The following is a 20,265-nucleotide window of genomic DNA, read 5'->3' as shown; positions in this document are numbered from 1 at the left end:
ACAGCTAAAAAGACTGGATTACCCTTGGGCCCACAATATGAGTCTAGCATGCCAATCGGGCCCTTAGCTCTTATCTGGATTGCTACCGAGCCCATAGTATGAGTCTGGCATGCCAATCGGGGCCTTATCTCATATCTGGATTGATCCCGGGTTTGTTGGCTACCACACAAAGCAGTACAACCTCAACCCAACGCAATATGTCGACATATGTAACGGATAAACATAAACACAGAACCAGCAAATACAAATAATCATACATATCTACTAATCAGCCACAATCCAACGTAATATTATCCTAACCAGGATAAATAATCCAGTGGGCCGGCATTGGTGCCTTCGACCCACGGTACAGTGAAGAAAACTCACCTCTCAGTCTGAATGCAAGCTGAATAAATCTCGGTCCCCAAAAATCGGCTCAACGATCACCTAACCAAAACCAAGGACCTAATCTCAGTTAATCAAATTAAAATACCCAAAATACCCCTAGGTCAAACTTGGTCAAAACTCTGGTCAAAGGTCAATGTCACTAAGTCAACTCGGTCAACTCAGCTGAGTACGCGGGGCGTACTCAGCTCCTACACTGGGCGTACTCAAACTATGACCGGAATCGGGTAGTTAACCCCATAGTGCGGTGTACGCTGGGTTACACACGACGTACACAGCGAAACCCTTTTTCACGATAAGAGCTTAATGTGTTAAGCTCTCACGTCCCAATCACAGATCCAAGGCCAAAATACCACTGAGAGTCATAAAGTTTCCAACTTTATGACTTTGCATGACCATTAAGTGCCTAATACCAACAAACTTAACTTCTTAACCCCTAAAGAACTTCTAGAGCATGCATGGGGAAGAACTAAGCATCAAAGTCTCATTTTTATGACTCAAGACCCCTTATTGGGTCTGAAAGGATGACTTATTTGGTTAAGAGCATACCGTGCTCAAGAATCACCTTAGTTGGGACCAAAAATGCCCTAAATAAAGAAATAACTAGATCTATAAGAAAAGATGATCAAGCTTGGAGATTTTTACCTCCTGGAGGTTGCTAGCAAGTAGAGAATCCCATATCCAAGCTTCTTCCAAGCTCCAAGGTCCTTTTACCACCTTCTTCTTCTTCTTCAAGAACACCACCAAAACACACAAATGAGCTCAAAATGCACTCTTCTCACTTAGGGTTAGCTAGAGGGATGATTTTTATATGGAGGCTGATGAGGGTGAAGGTCTTGGGGCCACAAAGAGGATTATATAGGATGCAAACCCTCAAACTAGGGTTTTGGGTCTGAACAGCATACGCGCTGTGTACCTGAGGAGTACGTCGGGCGTATTCGTGCAAGGCCTGTTTCCTTCATGCATGAGTACGCCATGCGTACATCCCGAGTACGAACGACGTACAGACCAAAAATGCCAACCTTTAAAATTTAGGGTAAAATATGATCCTTCTCGGAACGGGTGTTACAGTAGATATTTTGGTGCCGGACAGACAACACGATTAACATCACGGTATGCAATAAGTGTGTCAAATTTACGTTCACTCAAGTATATTAATGTCGTAATTGACAGTACCGCCAATGTAATATGATGAGTTTAAGGGCCATTATGTGAATGTCATGAGGGGCGTACATGTGGAAATATAACTATGACAATGCCAATGATATATATTATCTATTATATAATAATAATAATAATAATAATAATAATAATAATAGATTTTGTTTGCTTTGGGTAATAATAGTTTCTAGTATAATATTTTAATTGATTTGAAAAAAACAAAAAGCAATATGAAAAGTTATTATTGTTAAAGGAACCATTGAGTTGTTGATAAGATTTAAGTAATTTGGTTAATTTTAGATGTTAGGTATGAAAAGAAAAAGGAAAAACTAAATTAAAAATCATTAACATAAGTAGTAGTGTGATTAAAAAAAGAAAAACATATATTAGTCATAAAACTCAAAGTAAGGATTAGACAATAGTAAAGAGTTAATATCGTAGGAGATAACATAAAACAATGAAAACACATACTAGTAGCAATGCAACAATAAATAAACATAATCAATAAAAGCTGAAACTAAAAATGAGACAAGCGTAAAACAAAATATATCAAACGACAAGCACAAACAACAGAAGGAAAACTAGTACATAGACCAGTCATATACTCTTTCACTGTCCATATTTTTACTTGTAGCAGATCCTTCTACCAGAAGTCATTTCCCTGATAAAAACTAGCCCATTCAAGTCTAAACTCTAAAATCACTATATTTTCTCTATCTGTTATCGAATGTCATCTTCTCCTTGCATCATTGACACTTACCATCTCCACTATTCTAATTGCAACCATCAATTTTGAATCACCCCTCGTGCGAACTAGTGGAAATTAGTGATTTCAAGAAAATCCTTTTTGTAATTTTTTAAAGATCAATGTGGAATATTTGCACCTAATTATATAAAAAAAAAGTTCAAAGTATTAAAGTTTTAAAGTACGAGAGTTTTCAAGTTAAATATCATATCATGATTTTAACTAAACCATACTTGCATGACCTTTAAAAATCCAAATATACGCTACGAGTCTTCAATCTCTAATTTGCGAGTACATATCAAAATAAAGGGTTATGATTGGCGATCCTAGTGAGTGATACTGAATCTAATTATGGAATGCAATTGGGAACGAAGATGCCCAATTCTTAAGTTTGGATTCCAAAAATCATTTGAAACCCTTTTAAAACCATTTCTTTGCATGATAAACCCTTTCCAAAACATTTCAATGTGGTATTGGTAAAATTTTGAGTTAGTATAAGTTCAAAAGAGAATTAATGCATATGCATATGCGATTAACCGAATCCTCATCCACTACTCTCCATTAAGTCCTTTTCCACTAAAGGTCCAATGGTCAGACAAATATCGGATAAGGGACCCGCTTATAACTATTGAAGATGGCTAACCATCATCCTCAATAGGAATGGTTTAGGATAGACACATGCACATTAAACATGTCATCCATGGAATGAGGTAGCATATGCCATCCCGAAGCATTGTGCTTTCATAAGGAGTAATGTTTCTCCTTTACACCAATATATTGGTTCCTTCATAAGGGAATTTCACTATCTACGTGTAATAAGTCACGGGGACTCTCATAACCCATCCTACAAGAAGTGCACAAGCAAGTATCATCTGGATTCACTTTTCCAAACCATACAACATTTTCCAAAACCAATTTGTGTTCCAAAATGTATTTTCGTGTATGCACATATAGGTTATAAGGCCACATAGCGTTCAATTAATATAAATATAAATAGTACTTTCAAAATATCTCAAACACATAGCAGGGGACATGTACTCTGGGTATGTACTCACCTTAATCCAATTCTATTCTTTTAATACCTCATTCCTTATTCGAAAACTATTTATAAAATTCAAGTATCGCCTATTAGCATCATTAGGAGTGTCAAAATCCTGTTAAGTGTTCCATTAAATCACTTATTACGGGGACCAATTTGGAGGTCGGAGGCAAAACTTATGGTTGTCATAAGTTTTAGTCATATGTCACCATCTTTACGCGGTCGCACGAACAACTAACCTACTAGTTGTGTGAAACATGTGGTTCGACATTTTGATTCTCACATGGGCACATGAGTTGTGTTGATGCTTCCTTCTTTTTTTAGGTAATGTACATATCTGCACTCATAGCTAACCCGAAAGATTCTAGGGGATGTAATAAATGTAATAAGCATATTTTGAACTCAATTACATTTTATTCACTTATGAATTAAGTGATTAAGAGCTTAATACTTCAAGTGCCTAATATACAAGCTTATGAAAGCATCAAAAAGCTCCAATTAACCTATAGCCCATAAAGTCTTAAAAACTTTCCAAAACACTAATTATTATGACTTAATAAACTTACTTCTTACTAGAAAAGCTTCAAATCATCTCAATGAAACCTTTATTACCTCATCAATACATCGATTCAAAGGTTGGAGGTGATGTTCCGATATTACTTAGTAAAAAAAATGAATATAATTCCAATGAGTCATTTAGGTTACAAATCACTTCATATATCATTTTTCAAAATATATCATCAACCTTCCAACCTTAATTTGACCTAGTGATCCATTTTCAAACTTTTCATTATGGTTCAAATGACTAAAGAATGAGTTTGTTTCATGATTGATATTCAAAAGTACCATAAGAATCGTAGGTCAAAGTTGAAGGTCACCAATGATTTAGTTGATCAATATCAATGTGGTTTGATGGATTCTAATCTTGCAATGGTTTTTAAAAACATTGAAATGGCCTTATAACAATATTTAATTCCATTTATGTAAGAACCATGATTGAGATTCACCATTAGAGAGACATCACGTTCATCAACTCTCCCCAAACTCCATAACAATCTAATGGATGTTCTTATGAGATTTGTGGAGTAGATGCTTGAAATAATTGAAGAAACACATATGTATCGCATTATACTAACATTTTCGGATTTGAGTGGATTTCTAAACCCTAGACCGACAAAGCAAATAAGGGGAATAATTACTACCTCTTGAGCTCCATTTCCAATTCCAACACTGAATCCTAGCTTGTTCTTCAAGTGATTCACTCTAGATATTTAAACTTCTTAGGAATGACACCCTCTCTAGATCGATCTCAACTCAAATGGGGAGAAAACCTAACTAGTTTATGTATAATACTTTCTAATTTACATATTTAGTCTTTCATGTTTTATTTTTATTTTGCTCGCCGTACAATTTAGTTACTTAATATTTAATATTTTACATATGTGGTACTTCCTCACCAAAATACATATCATTTAATAAACATTTGGTCAACTCTCTTAGTAACATATATTTTATCTAGCTGCCAAGTTTGACTCATTTTTTATAAATTTATCTTAATCATATTTTATTATTTTATTTTATTATTTCATTTGATTGGTATTTATTGTTTTTATTATTATATTCTATTATTATTTATTTTATTTATATTTTCTAAAATTTTAATTTTCTACTAAAAATGGTTAAAATTACCAGGCCTAAAGATTGTATGCTACAATTTCTCTTTGGGCGAACTTAAAAACTCCAACATTTTAATTAAATCATATTTTTCTTATTTTAAAAAAAAAATTATTTGAAAAAAAAACGAAAAAAAAAACTTTTTAATGACACATTCAATAATAAGCATAATTTTTCTTTGATCATCAGTTTAATTAGATTCAAGAGTCTGATTATGATTAAAAAAACAATATACTTTGAATTACTTATTGCATCCTTTCAAACAAATTAAACTTGTTTGAATATTGCATTAGTTATTCCGTTGTATAATTGAAGGCTTCAAGGGCACTAAACAACGAACTAAGTATTCCGTATTGTAAGTCTATTGAAAGTTAAGGGGCTACAATGAAACTATTTATAAGGATATATGGAAAAAAAGTAAAAGCAAAGGATCATCAATCTAGAAGGTCTCGCGTTGAGGTTTTCGTTCACAACTTCACACCTATTTTTCTAAGGTATAAATTTTGAAATTTTATTACAAGCAACATTCAGTTAACTTTTGTAGGTTACTTGAATATATTTTTTGTTAAAGTCGATTTTTCTATATGTGAAAAAAAGTTATTTGAAATGATTTAAATTTTGCCTGATTTTCATAATTGTCTATTTTTTTTTTATATATTTATTAGTTAATTGGATAAAAAGATAGTAATAAACTTTACTTGGGTACTAAGGTAGAGTGAAGCTGCGGCCGGGCTGTCATTGGTTACGGTACGTGTCCAAAACGATCATGTCACGTGCTCTGTGCTTACGTGTCATCAAGTTGTGGTTTAAGTTCTTATTGGCCTCTCTAAATGCATCAATATAAGTTAAGAGTGGTGGCCTAATCTCATAATTAAAAGAAAAAGAAAACACAAATACAGCTATTTTTTTTTTATAGTTATGTCCTTTCTGTCGTGCTAATGAAGAATACACAGATTACATTTTCTTCTTTTGTGATTATATTTTGAGGTTGTGGAATTGGTTATTGGAATGGTAAACCTTCTTCTGAAATTGTCTATTGTTTATGTTTCTTTGAATGATTTAGAAACCTAGAAATATTGATGTTTACAGAAACAAAAGGCGGTCGGTGATGCTCATGACGGATGATATTAGCACTTGCATTTTTAATTGGATTAAGAACAGATTTAAGTGTAATTACATTGATTGGGTTGTTTGGTGCATTTCAAACTTGTTTTTTATTTTGACTTGAGCTACTCGTTGTTTTTTTTCTTTTTATTTAATGTTAAGATTTTGCCGCCGTTCAAAAAAAAAAACATACGGTTTCACTCTTTCATCTGCAATGTTGTATTACTTATAGAAAAAATATATTTTGCCAATTTTCGAAAACAAGAAATCACATATGACATATAGTTATATGTTGTTTCCTCCCCAATCTATGATCTCATTGATTTTTCTTTTCTAAACAGATATTTCATATTTGGACTTTTTTGGACTAAAAGTCCGTACGTTGACTGCAATTTCTGACAAAAAATACAAGAGATTCTTTTCAAAAGTTGTATATATCAAAATAAGATTGTTATAAAAAGTAATCAGAGTTATTTTACACTTAGAAAACTATGAATTATGGTTGGTTTTTCATTTTCGTTTGTACCAGTAGGAAGTGGCGAAGTGGCAGTGAGGGACCAGTGATGAACAACAAAAATATATTAGGACTTTTGGTAACGATTTCAGACTAAAATTTTATCTAAATATTTATTATATATATTTTTACACTTGGTTAAAAAAAATGTGGGTTTATCATATATCACTTTGTCTTTTAAACATCTAAAAATGCTCTATGTCATCGACATAGTTGATGATAGTGATGTTTGTCACCTGATAATTAGTATGCTTGAAAGTGTCACAAAGATTTTCAATATTTTATTTGGTTGAACGTGATATTTGTAACCCATCAATCGGGAAAGGAAAAAGCTCTAATGAGAACATATCCAGTGGGGAAGGGAACAACAACCAAATAGATAGTTTTTCACCCCTGATACTTCTGTATAATAGTGATCCTATATATTCTAGTATGCTTAAAATTGTTGTGCAATCGCTGTGCTTGTCTTCCGTGAAATTATAATTTTATCCCTCCTAGTCAACCTCGATACCATGATCCCAATTATGATGAAAGCATACCTCGATATAATTATTCAATTGAACCTCAATTAAAAGTTCTTATTGAAACTCAATATCATGATCCAAGTCGATACCATGATGATGTTAGCACATGTGATGATGATTTTGGTACACATGATGATCTTATAAGTGTTTCTTTTGGGCTATCCGGCATACAAAAAAGTGACTATGATAATGAATATAATGAATGGTTTACTGATGCTCATTATAAAAAAATATTTAATTTCCCTATTAAGTGGTATCTCCTGTATACCCCCGTGACCAATTCCGATTAGTGATCCAACTCCATCACATAGCCCCCACCTAAATAAAAGGATCCAACTGTATCAAACCTTCAAGCGCTTTTGACATGAAAGTATTTAAATTTGTCAAATTTATCGATTTTGTCAATGTTATGATTTTTTGTTCGTTAATGGCCAAAAAAAATTCTTCATTTTTCATTGTCACCTGTTATTACAGGTTTCTAGGTTACTATGAAATCAAATTTGCAAAACCCCTTAAGTTTACAAATATTTTATGTTTTTGTTCGTTAATGGCCAAAAAAAAATTCTTCATATTCAAGCAGAACAACATATTTATACATGAAAAAAAGTTTCACTAAACATCATATAAATACGTATGAGTATGACTCTAGTGACGATATTTTAGTATGACTATAATGATGATATTTTGATTATGACTCTAATAGACGATATTTTGATTATGACTCTAATGTCGATATTTTGAGTATGACTCTATTGACGATATTTTGATTATGACATTGACGATGATATTTTGAGTATGACTCTAATTTTGATACCTGATTATAATTTTAATGATGATATCTCATTATGACTATAATGATTATATTTTGATTATAACTTAATCACGAGTAATGACTTATAAATTTTATTTAAAACCATATCTGGTTTATCAACGAGTTTCCAATGAGTAAAGATTATTCTAAATTATGTATGAGTAAAGACTTAAAGAATTATAATTTCAAGATTAAAGAATTAAGATTTTATGACTAAATACTTAATGGTTTTGAAAGGGAACGTTTTCATATTTCAACAAATGTTTCAAATGATTTTGGGGATTTCTCATCGGTCAAAGGATTGTGTCAATTTCTTTAACTTCAAATGTATGAAATCTCAGTACTAATCACCAGACATTCCCAGTGTCCAACCTATATATTGACATGTATTCAGGTGATAATACCGAACGAAGACTTAGACGATGACTTGAGATTTTCGAAGGCCATGATATTATGTGGTTATGTAACGCCCGCAAATTCGGGTTAATCAATTTAGAGACAATAAGCGTTAAAAATGACTTTTTAATAGAAGATTATTTAGAGAAAATAATCTTAACCAAAGTTATATTATATGTCACAAGGATTCCGTACATATAAAGAACACTGAAATCTGACTTATAACGAAGACGTTATGACCCGTCGAAGTTTTGCAATTAAATCGGCACGGCTCCGCGTAACGTAAAAAGTGAATTTTTGATGAAATACTATTTAGTCTTAGAAATCTAAACGAAAGTCATAATAGACGTTAAAACGAGAGCGTGCATATAGAGAACGTCCAAATCTGACTTCGTTTGAGGAAGTTATGATTTTTCTAAGATTTAGCATAACAATATACAACCCGAAAATCAAATTTTAGATCGATCGATTTTAGCCGACACAACCTAAATGAGAATTAAATATTTCGTTAATAAGAGCTCAACGATATAAAGTAAGTCGAAAACGGACGTCGGATGACAAAGTTATGAATTTTTAACGGACTTTAACTGTCTAAGCCTGTTAAAATATAACTTTAAAAATAAAGTCAAAATTAGCCGACGGAGTCTAAACGAAAGTTGTAGATCTCGTCGATACATACGCGTGGATATAAAAAACGTCAAAAACGGAGCTCGTATGCGAAAATTACGTATTTTATAAGATAATTAGTTTTTGGAGTAACCAGCGAGTGACACGTGGCGCGATCTGGGCCTCACCTTCTTCCCCACGGCTTGCCACCAGATGGTGACACATGGCTACATTACGCCCAGCGTAATGCTGGAGTACGCCCAACGTACGACCCTTCTTCAGCCTATAAATAGAATGCGCAAATCACTCTTTTCTTCACACCTCTTCAACCCATTCTCTCTAAAACACCCCCAAACCCTCTAAGCCTTTCCCTAGCGCCTCCTAGGTGTTAGTAGAGAGTCCCAAAAGGCCCCGAGAAGAAGACCTTTCAGCTCCGCAGTTATGCCAGCACAGAGCCCTGTTCCTCGCTAAACCCCCTTGTAATTGAGTTATGCTTATCCTACTTTAAGTATAACTTATGTTTAAGTTCATTATCGTTATTATGAACCTATAAACAAGATTTATCAGTGATTCCAATTCGTTATACTGATTGATCTACTTACGAGGATGATGTCTAGGCTGTGATTTAGTGAGGTGTTTAAAGTGAGATTTCCAAACAATATACTTTGTATACCAAACGGAACCTACCTCCGATATGATCCTACCTGGTTGTTCCTTACTTGATATATCTTGAAGTAGACTTTCAGTTAATGATGAATCTAGACTAATAATTAGTCACAATAATTAATAAACTAAAACCTAGTAATAATGATACTAGGTTTCGTCAAAGGAAAAGACAATTGTTAGAAGCGAAGCGCTGCCCGAATTTCGAGTTGTCACTTTAACAAGTGAGACTTATACGCCTGTTGTAAATAAAGCTTTCCCTATCTTAATTCTCGTCCCTGTACACTAAACATATGCTAGAGTGTATAGATCGACATGGTGAGAACTCGCAGCGGATTAGGAAACGCTAATGGAAACCTGCAGCCTGAGCCACGAGGGATTGAGCGTGCACCAAAGGTAGCAGCTGCACCTGAGCCAATCACAATGGTAGGAGTCCAAGCAATGATTTGGGCTATGATGGCCGAACAAAGGGAGGAGATGAAACAAATGTTGCTTAATAATAGGAATGAACCTACTGTACCCATTGTACAACTTGAACTAAACATTGAACAATGATCAGATGAAGGAAACTATAGTCAAACTGTCAGCCAAGCTGAGCCATGAGCGGTTAGAAGAAACCAACCCAATGGAGGAAATGATGGACGTGGATGTAAGTACAAGGATTTCATGGCATCCAAACCACCAAGTGTAACATCCCCAAAATACAACCCAAAATTTTCATTTTTAAAGTTACTAAATCCATATCCCAAAACATCATCAGTTTCAAAAGCAATGTGTACATATGGTGATTATAGTATTTTAACAAAACCAGACATAGAAAAGTTTTATCAGAGCACAAGTCCCAAAATCTCTACTGCGGAAAATCATAGTGTGATGCGATGCGATCATGCGCCTTTTCCCTTCGAGCTAGAAGTACCTGAAACACAAACTGAAACTGTAAGCACAAAGCTTAGTGAGTTCCCCCACCATACCACATACCAAATAAACATATTGTCAAGCATATCCGGGTGCTGGCCTACCCCATTCGGTCTATTTCAACCGGATACTGCCGAGCATACCTGGGTGCTCGACCTGCCCCTTCGTTATATTTCAACCGGATAATGACGAGCATATATGGGTGATCGACATATCCTTTCGGTCTATTTCAACCGGATATCGGGTCTATTCCACCCCTACCGCTACTATATATTTGTTGGGTTTTAGGTACTATAACACTCCTATGGTGCACATACAACCCTAATAGCTTTGGATCTAAGTTTTCTCTAGTTATACATGCAACAAAAATTATCCAAAGCATGAAGCCTACAACTAGCATACAATATTGATATTTGAATCATAAAATACTAGTTAGAAGATTACCTCTTGTTGTAGCTTGTAGAGTTTTGGCCTTTCAAGAGCCTAGCACCTCAAGTGTGATGCCTCAAATGTCTTACAACAAACCAAGAACAAAAGGAGGAACTTGAGAGAGTGGTTTGGAGACACAAAAATCGTCTAGAGCTTCTTAGAATCATTAGTGCACCATTTTTTGGCTTAGGGGCTACATATATATAGTGTAGAATTCCAAGGGTCATTTGTAAACCCTAATCCATACACTTAGGCTTATGATTCATAGCACACATGGACTAACTCTTCATGGACTCTCACATAAACTTAGTCCATCATGGATCAATAGCCCAAACCATATGTATCACCGATTTACATAATCATTCCCCGTTAATTTAATTAGTCTCTTTTGATCACTAAATTAATTCCAAATTAATTCTTGATCAGTACTAATTAAATAATATGATTTCTCAATTAATATATTATACTTATAATATATTAATAAATCACAATAACCTCTTTCTCAAATATCCATCCTATCAAATTGTTCCAGCGAGTTGCAACCTAAATGGACCATGCTTATATCGGGTCAAGTACCTACCAATCATAGTTATGGGCTTAGACACCTAATCCAACAATATTATCACGCATAATTCACAAAATTATCAAATAATACATGCGCAACCGATAATTATCACAAAGACAACCATCATGCCATATCATAACTTGTGGGCCGGCCTTGGTGCCTTCGACCCAAGAATTCTACGAAAGGAGACTCACCTCAAACTGTGGGTGCAATAACGTAATCGGCGAATGACTCGTGAACTCCTCCCCCTACCGCACAACATAAATTTCTAATTAGCTATAATTATGACTCCAACCCTAATTCATGTCTTAAGGCAAAAGATTCCCTAATGCTTGCCTTATTGGGCCTCTTCCTCCCAAGGCCCAATTTCAAACAACCCAAAAGTGCCCAAGCCCAACAATAAAATGCTAAGGCCCAATAAGGCCCAAATACCATCCATCATAACCCTAGGCCAACAGGTCTTCATCTATAGGTGGGCTTGGGGCCCAACAAATCAAGGCCCAACTATCATTTATGCACTCTACATGCGTACGTGCGGCGTACTCTGCATATACGCCCAACGTACGTTGGTCTTGACCTGACTCGGATGGTTGACCCAGTACGCGCAGTGTACCAGGGAGTACGCCCAACGTACTGGCCAGCCAACCCAAGAACCCTCTTGTGACTTAATCCATTAAGTCCTAACGTCCAAAACATAGATCCAGGTCCCTAAGAACGTCCTAAGCCATAAATTTATAAACTTTATGCTTTTGCATCTATGGATGGGGATTAAGACATAGATTAAGTCCATAAACACACTTAGGTGGTTCCTAGCACTTGCATGGTTGAGGCTAAATCATCAAGGTCTGATTTTATGGCTCTTAACACTTCCAAGAGCCTAAAAGGATATCTCATATGGACTGAAAATCTTTTAACTCAAAGAACCTCAACTATGGGATCAAAATATAACATAAAACACCCCAAAACTAGATCTAAGCATGCAATGGTCAAGGTTTAAGCTTTATACCTCAAATAGGTCAGAAATGATGCCAAACTTCTGGATCTACAAGCCCTCTTCACGTCCTTGCTTCTTCTCCAAACACCTTCTTCTTCAACACCACCAAATAACACCAAAAATGCACAAGATAAGCTCAAAATGCATGCAAGAGGTCTAGGGTTTGGTTATAACACTCTAAAGGTGATGGAGGCTGAGAGAATAAGGGTTAGGAGGGAGATAAGTTCTTTAAATAAGGTACAAACCCTAAAATTTAGGGTTTGCTTCTGAACAGACTACGCCCAGCGTACGCAGGGACTTCCCCTGATTCACGCCTCACTTGTGTACGCCGTGCGTACACTATGTACGCCCAACGTACGACCCTTTCCCATAAAACACAATATTAATTTTGAATAAGCAGGAAAAGAAAATATCTGACAACTCGGGCATTACAAATCATCCCCACTTGAATAAGACATCGTCCTAGAAGTCTGCTGCTCTTGCTGGAAATAGCTCCGAGTAATGCTCCCTCATATCATCCTCTGGCTCCCATGTCCATTCTGAGCCCTTACGGTGCTGCCATTGCACCTTCACCAGCTCGACCCTTTTGTTCCTCAGATCCTTCGTCTTCCTGTCAAGAATTGCTACTGGCCTCTCAATGTAGTTCAGGCGGTCATCCACCTGAATGTCCTCCAAAGGAATCACGGCGAAATCATCAACAAAACACTTCCGCAACTACGAGACATGAAAAATGTTGTGGATCTACCTGAGCTCCTCCGGAAGATCTAGTCGGTACGCCACCTTTCTCACCCGGGCTACAATCCTGAAGGGTCTGATATACCTGGGGCCCAACTAGCCCCGCTTCCTGAAGTGAATGACAACTTTCCAAGGTGACACTTTCAGGAGGACCACATCCCCGACCTGGAACTATAGGTCCAATCGGCGTAGCTCTTCTGCCGGCTCTGAGCTTTCTAGAATCAACTCTGGACCTGCTGGATCAACTCGATCGTCTTAAGTACCACCGCGGTACTCCCCATGACTCGCTAACTGACCTCACCCAACATATCGGGGTTCTGCTGTAACAACCCAATTATCAGAGTAATACAATTATCAGAGTCCAATCCCAAAGATCACATATTACTGAAAACACGGGTGTATGCGTTGCGATCGTCCCGAGCTCTTTCATTTGAAAACTGGAGTACCTGAAACAAAACTGAAAAGTGTAAGCACAAAGCTTAGTGAGTTCCCCAAGTACCACATACAATACATAACAAATGATCCACACATGTCGTACAAAATTGCGAGCCATGCATAACATTCATATATCATAATCAATAAAGGTGCAAAGTGTTGCACATAGTTTTGCCATTATGCCAAGAGCCGCCTCGTGGTCTTCTTTGCCAGGCCAGGGGCCACAACCCTGGGTCTTACAGATAAGTGCTAGGATCCACCTCCGGGTCTTCCATGCAAGCATCATAAGGACAACTAGCATACAATCTACACTACTAAACGAAGTAACTGCCAGACTTAGACCCTGGTCTTGCATACAGTGTGCCAGGAGCCGCCTCCTGGTCTTTCATACATAATGACAAGGGCTAACCCCGGGTCTTCCTACAAAACATAAACCAAATGAGCCGGCATTGGTGCCTTCGACCCATACAAACAGTGAGGAGACTCACTTCGAATGCTGAAGCTTACTGAAAGAAATCCCTAGCTGCCGCCCCGACGAAACCTCCGAACTAACATAACAAAATAACACCCAATTATCAGTTGGGTTCCATTCTAAGGCCCATCATCCACACTTGGGGTAAAATTGACCATTTTACCCTTGACCTCAAAATGAACCAAAACTGAGGCCCAAATCCAATAACCAGAAGACCCAACACCAAAAGATCCATATAGGCCCACTAATGGCCCAATTTTCCAAATTGGGCCCAATCCCATATGGGCCTTATCTTAAGCCCATCTTTTCCTTGAATACACTTTAGATTACCACAAACACCCCTTGGGACAAACTAGGTCAAAGAAATAAGTCAAAAGTCAAAGTCAACGGCCCAAGTTGACCCAACTCGCCGAGTTACCCTTTAACTCGTCGACTTGCCTTCATCAGATTGCAAAAATCGAGAAGAACCGATCCAACTCGCCGAGTTCATCAGGAACCAAACATCTTAACCCATTAAGCTGACTTAATCGAAACTAACGGCTTCCCCACTCAGATCTTAACTGAAATAGCGTCTAAAAGGGTAAAGTTTCCAACTTTACCCCTAGGGAACAACCAAGTGGGCTCAAAACCCAATTCCTAGGGTTAAAAGGTTAAGGGCTTAACCAATAATCACTTAACCACCAAGACAAAGCCCCAAAATACAGATCTGGTCCTTAAAGCTTGCATGGTCACGTAAAGCTTCCAAATTTACACTCATGCATGGCTAGGAGAGGCTCAAAAGCTCTTAAGAGACTAAAAGAAGAGCTTAATAGATGCATGAAGCCCTTAAGACCATAAAGTTGGCACCTTTATGCCAAAAGAACTCATGAAGATCATAGATCCGAAAGAGTAAGCACTTGGGACTTCTACTTCCCCAATAATCATCCATCCATGGCTAAAAGCATGCAATTTAACCAAATAAGAGATCTAAGCAAATAATAATTAAGGTTAGAACTTTATACCCAATATGTGCTGGAAATGAAGCAGAGAATAAAGATCTGAAAGCTCCTACTTGAACCACCACCTTGCACCAAGCTTTTCTTCCCTTCAATGAGCTTCCAACACACAAAAAATCACTCACAGTGAGCTCACAACACTCAAGGAGGCTCTAGGGTTTCGAGATTAGGGTTTGGGGCTATGGAGGCTGGGAATGAGGCCACCACCTGGAACTTAAGGTGTTTAAATAGGGTGAAAAACCCAAAAATTAGGGTTTCTCAAACAGCTTCCAACTCGTCGAGTTCTCTTCACCAACTCGACGAGTTGTTCCTTAAAAACACGCGCCCCAAAAGCTTCCAACACGTCGAGTTTATGTCATAAACTCAACGTGTAACACCCATAAAAATTCAAGCCAATTTAAAACTTTTTAAAACATTTAAAAACCATTAAGTTATTACAGTTTGTTTTCAAAATAGTTTAAGCATCAGAGTATCCCCATAATCAATCATGAAAATATGAGGAGGTGCAGGATCACGCCTTCGCCTTCCCGCAATCATCAGAAGTACCTAAAACAAAATCAACAACTGTAAGCCCGAAGCTTAGTGAGTTTCCCCAAAATACCAACGCCATACAAATATAACCATATCATATAACAAATACAGAACAACCATGCATCTCGAGTCTACAGTGTGACTGGTCCGCCCGCACCGGGCCTTCAGTCCACCTGGTCCACTCTCTGAGTCTACAGTATGCATAATGAGCCTTCAGCCTGACTGGAGTGCCTCACAGGCCTTCAGTCTATCTGGACCGCTCTCCGAGCCTTCGACACGTCTGGACCGCCTCGCAAGGCCTTCAGCCTATCCGAACCGCTCACTGGGCCTTCGGCCTGACTATGTGCCTTCTTGGGCCTGCAGTCTATCTGGTCCGCCCTAGGTATGTTGGCCTTCAGCACAAAGCAGGACCGCCTCAACCCAACCCCCAATCAAACAAACATGTGCACATAATACCATACGCTAGCATATACATAACAGTCAAACCGGTCTAACAGATCATCAATCATAGAAACATACTATGTACCAGGATACTGACCTAACCAGGTCACTAAACATAGCATCATCCTATATGACAGGATACCGACCTAACCATGTCACTAAGCATATCACCATCCTAACTACCAGGATGTAAATCAATAAGCATAAATGCAATAACCAGGATACAAATCCGAAAAGGGCCGGCATTGGTGCCTTAGACCCTGTTGATATAGTGAGAATAACTCACCTGACACTGCTGAAGTCCCACAGATAAAACTCCAGCTTTTGGTTGACAGATTCCCGAACTGTCAACATAAAACAACACCCAATTAATAATTGGGTTCCAAGCCCAAGGTCCAACTCACACTTCAAAGGCCCAAAAGTCAAGTAATGGGCCAAAGCCCAACATATGGCCCAAATTTCCAAATTGGGCCCAGACCTCTACATGGTCTTTCCTCAAGGCCCATCCAATTATTTTAGTCCAAACTCTTGGTATTCCCATGGCCCAATATCACATAATCATAAAGGCCCAGTTATGGCCCATCTATGGCCCAATTTTCCAAATTGGGCCCAAGACTCTCACATGGGCCTTATCCTAAAACCCATACAATTATTTAGTCCATTTACTTATTCTTGGAAAGTCCATTAATAGTCCAATCACCAAAGCCCAATAGAATGGCCCACTCAAGGCCCAAGTGATATTAGGGTTTCCACATGAAATGACGATTAGGGTTAAGTGTTTCTTACTTAACCCATTAAGGACTTAATCCATTAAGCCCAATATTGCCTTAGGTTAATTTGCCAATGATTATTAATTATTATTTTAGGTTTATTAAATAATTCCCGATCAATTCTCAAACTTAGGGTTTTATGCCATTAGGATTTTCCAAACTCTAATTAGGGTTTCTAACCCAATACTAGTCCATTAGTCAATTGGTTAGGCTTTTAGGTCACTTAGGGCTTCATTGGGTCTATTAGGGTTTCATCAGGCCCATCTTGTCCAAGCATCCCAAACGAGTCAACACGCAAACTAAGCACACCGCCGCTCGAGGCGGCGGCTGGTGGCGGCAGCCACCACCTCACGGTGGTGGTTATGGATTTTTCTATTATTATTCCGGCTGATTACAATACAATTTACAACCCAAAATCCCGAATACACACACACTAAGGTAACCACACACACACACACACAGCCGCACTGTGGCAGTAGATGGTGGTCGGAGGTGCTAGCCACCACCTAACGGTGGTGGTAGTGGCTCACTTTTGCTTCCAGTTTGCACAAACCACACACACTCTTAATGAAATACAGCAGCAGTACACTCACACACACACCTAAGCACATAGAAAAGCACACACACAACCACCTTCCACGGTGGCTGGTGGTGACGGAAAAAGGCAGCAGGCGGCGGCCATGGTGGTTCTTTTTCTTGGTTTCCGGCCAATAAACCACCACCCACACGAATACTTAAGCTCTTGCAGAACACGAACCCATCTCATCCACCATCAAGGTGACGGGCGGCAAACGGAGCTGAAACAACATCGGTTAACGGTGGAAATGGCTTGCCCCTCTTCACTCCCGACGTCCCACTCCCGATCTTCTTCTTCAGCTACAATAGAAGCAGCGACGAATGGCGGCAGCGGATGTAGGTGCGTCTTCAATCGATGACGACGGTGGTCATGGCTGAGGCGCTGAGAGCACAGGACGGAGAAAGGTGGCGACTAACGGCGGCTAGTTGCTGTGGGACGAGCTCCAAAGCGAGCGGTGATCGGAATGGTACCGGCAACAGTCGGGTGTGGCTGTGAACAGTGACAGAAAAGAGAAGAAGAAGAAGAGAACGATGGAGAGGTGGCATAGGCGCTCACATCTTCATCGGGGAGTCTTCGTCGTCGCCGACAGCGGGGTACAAGGGTGGTGTTTCAGCGACTGGCGGCGCCGAAGGTAGAGGAAGGAGGGTGGCCGGTGGGAGACATAAGGTGGCGGCTGCATTCTTTTTAGGGTTAGGGTTTAGGTTAGAGAAGGTGACGGGTTATATACCCGATCCCTTCAAACTTCATTCCATAATAACACATTTGGTCCCTCCTTCACCCTTTTCTTTCAATTTCGATCCAAAATTTACCATTTCAACCTGTCCTTCTGAAAACCCTTACAAATCAAGTCCAAATAATACCAAACTCCACTTGACTTATGAAAATCTTTACAAATTAAGCCCCAAAATTACACTTTAACCCCTGGAGATTCAAATCTTGTCATTTGGCTTCCCTAAACCAACTCCCAGGTAATTATTATTTGGTTTCGGATTATTATAATATTAGATAATAATTAGAATTACTTCTCGGAGTCCCGGGTTTATTATTTAATTATCTTAATCTAAACGGGATGTTACCCAACGAGTTGGCCCCTAAAAATGAAATATATTTCCATAATTGGCCTTCTAGATTCCGAATGTTACAACTCTCCCCCACTTAAATTAGATTTCGTCCTCAAAATCGCTCCTTACTAACACTCATATCAAAACAACCAAACTGATGATTATAATCGAAAATTCTGCGCACAAAATAATCTTCCCAAGGCAACGAAAACCCAAACCAAAACTTTTATCCCGAAGATAACATCCAGACCTTCAGCCCCTGTAACCTACTTCTACCTTTTTGAGACTTGAAGTCTAAAATGGCCTGACTCCGCAACAGACCGTCCATGCTGAAACAACTCCATGACAAACCCTCAACGAATAATAGACCAAACATAACACTTCCAACTCTGGTCCTACCACGGCCGCTCCAGGTCTACTGAAACCATCCTTAGAGTAGTTCTTTAAACCCGAAGAAGAACGAATCCCCAATCTCTTGAATAAAACCCATCCTACCACCTGACATTAGAAACCTAAAGTCTCAATGGTCTGACCCCCTGTCAGACCTTCCATATCGAACCACCACCAAACCATCCTCATAGATTCCCGTACCAAACGAAATGCTTCCAACCCCCGATCACATTGCTGCTTCAAAGGGAAACAAAGTCACTGACCATAAACAGCTACAAAACACTTATACTTGTCAGAAGGCTCAGATAATCCCTCGAGTAGAAGATTCATCCCTGCAATGGTTAGACTCAGACGAGAGTTGCGCAACAGGGTCAAATCAATTACTCGGAGATTAATTAATCCCACTGCGAGTGACTTAGCATTTCCCAATCAACCAGTTACTCCACACACACACGAAACCCAAATCACTAATACTGACTGAAACACTGATACTGCCCGAAACACCGATACTGCCTGAAACACTGAAACTGCTCGAAACGCTGAAACTGCCCGAAACACTGAAATTGCCCAAAACGCTGAAACTGCCTAAAACACTGAAACTACCTAAAACACTGAAACTGCCCGGAACAACATGCTATCTCCTAGCTGCTTTCCAAAATCCACCGAGACATCCCTGGTCCCAATCCGTCTTCCAGTCATCTGAAATATCGGTTCCAACCCGGTTGCTGAGCCCAAAAGACTCCCACACAGTCGCCCCTCGCGACTTCTGACAGAAAGCCTCACATGCAATAACTACCCAAACCATCTCAAAACTAACCGGATGCTAAAATGAACGCTACAAGACCAACTGTAGTCTTTCCTCATACCCGGTCTCCCACGACCTACCATATCCTGATTCCAATCATATTGTGGCCTTCCAACAGCCTTGCGAACTGACCCACCCTGGCCTAAACCATCTGAAGAAAACCATGAGAAAAACACAGGTTTGCCATAATCTCACCACTGAACAAGGACCAGTGAATGCTACGGGCCACCCTGCAGTCTTACAACACCCCCACACCAACTGACCACTAGTGAATGCTACGGGCCACCCCGCAGTCTTACAAAACTTCTACACTAACTGCTAACTAGTGAATGCTACGGGCCACCCCCAGTCTTACAACACTTCCACTTACCATAATCGTAGCCCAAAGCCTTACCTCTAATATATCAAATTGAGTACACCCAGAGTCTAGCACACACTCGACTGAACGCCCAAGCTGAACTCGAGCCATGCCTGGAACCCCAACCTGGTCCCCCAAATCCTGCTATCAAGCACCAAGAGAACACGATCT

Source organism: Lactuca virosa, chromosome 6 (assembly GCF_052849685.1).
Source record: "Lactuca virosa cultivar CGN04683 chromosome 6, Lactuca_virosa_CGN04683_v6, whole genome shotgun sequence".
Lineage (NCBI taxonomy): Eukaryota > Viridiplantae > Streptophyta > Magnoliopsida > Asterales > Asteraceae > Lactuca > Lactuca virosa.
The sequence above is the reverse complement of the archived record's forward strand: the minus strand, read 5'-3'. Positions refer to the sequence as shown.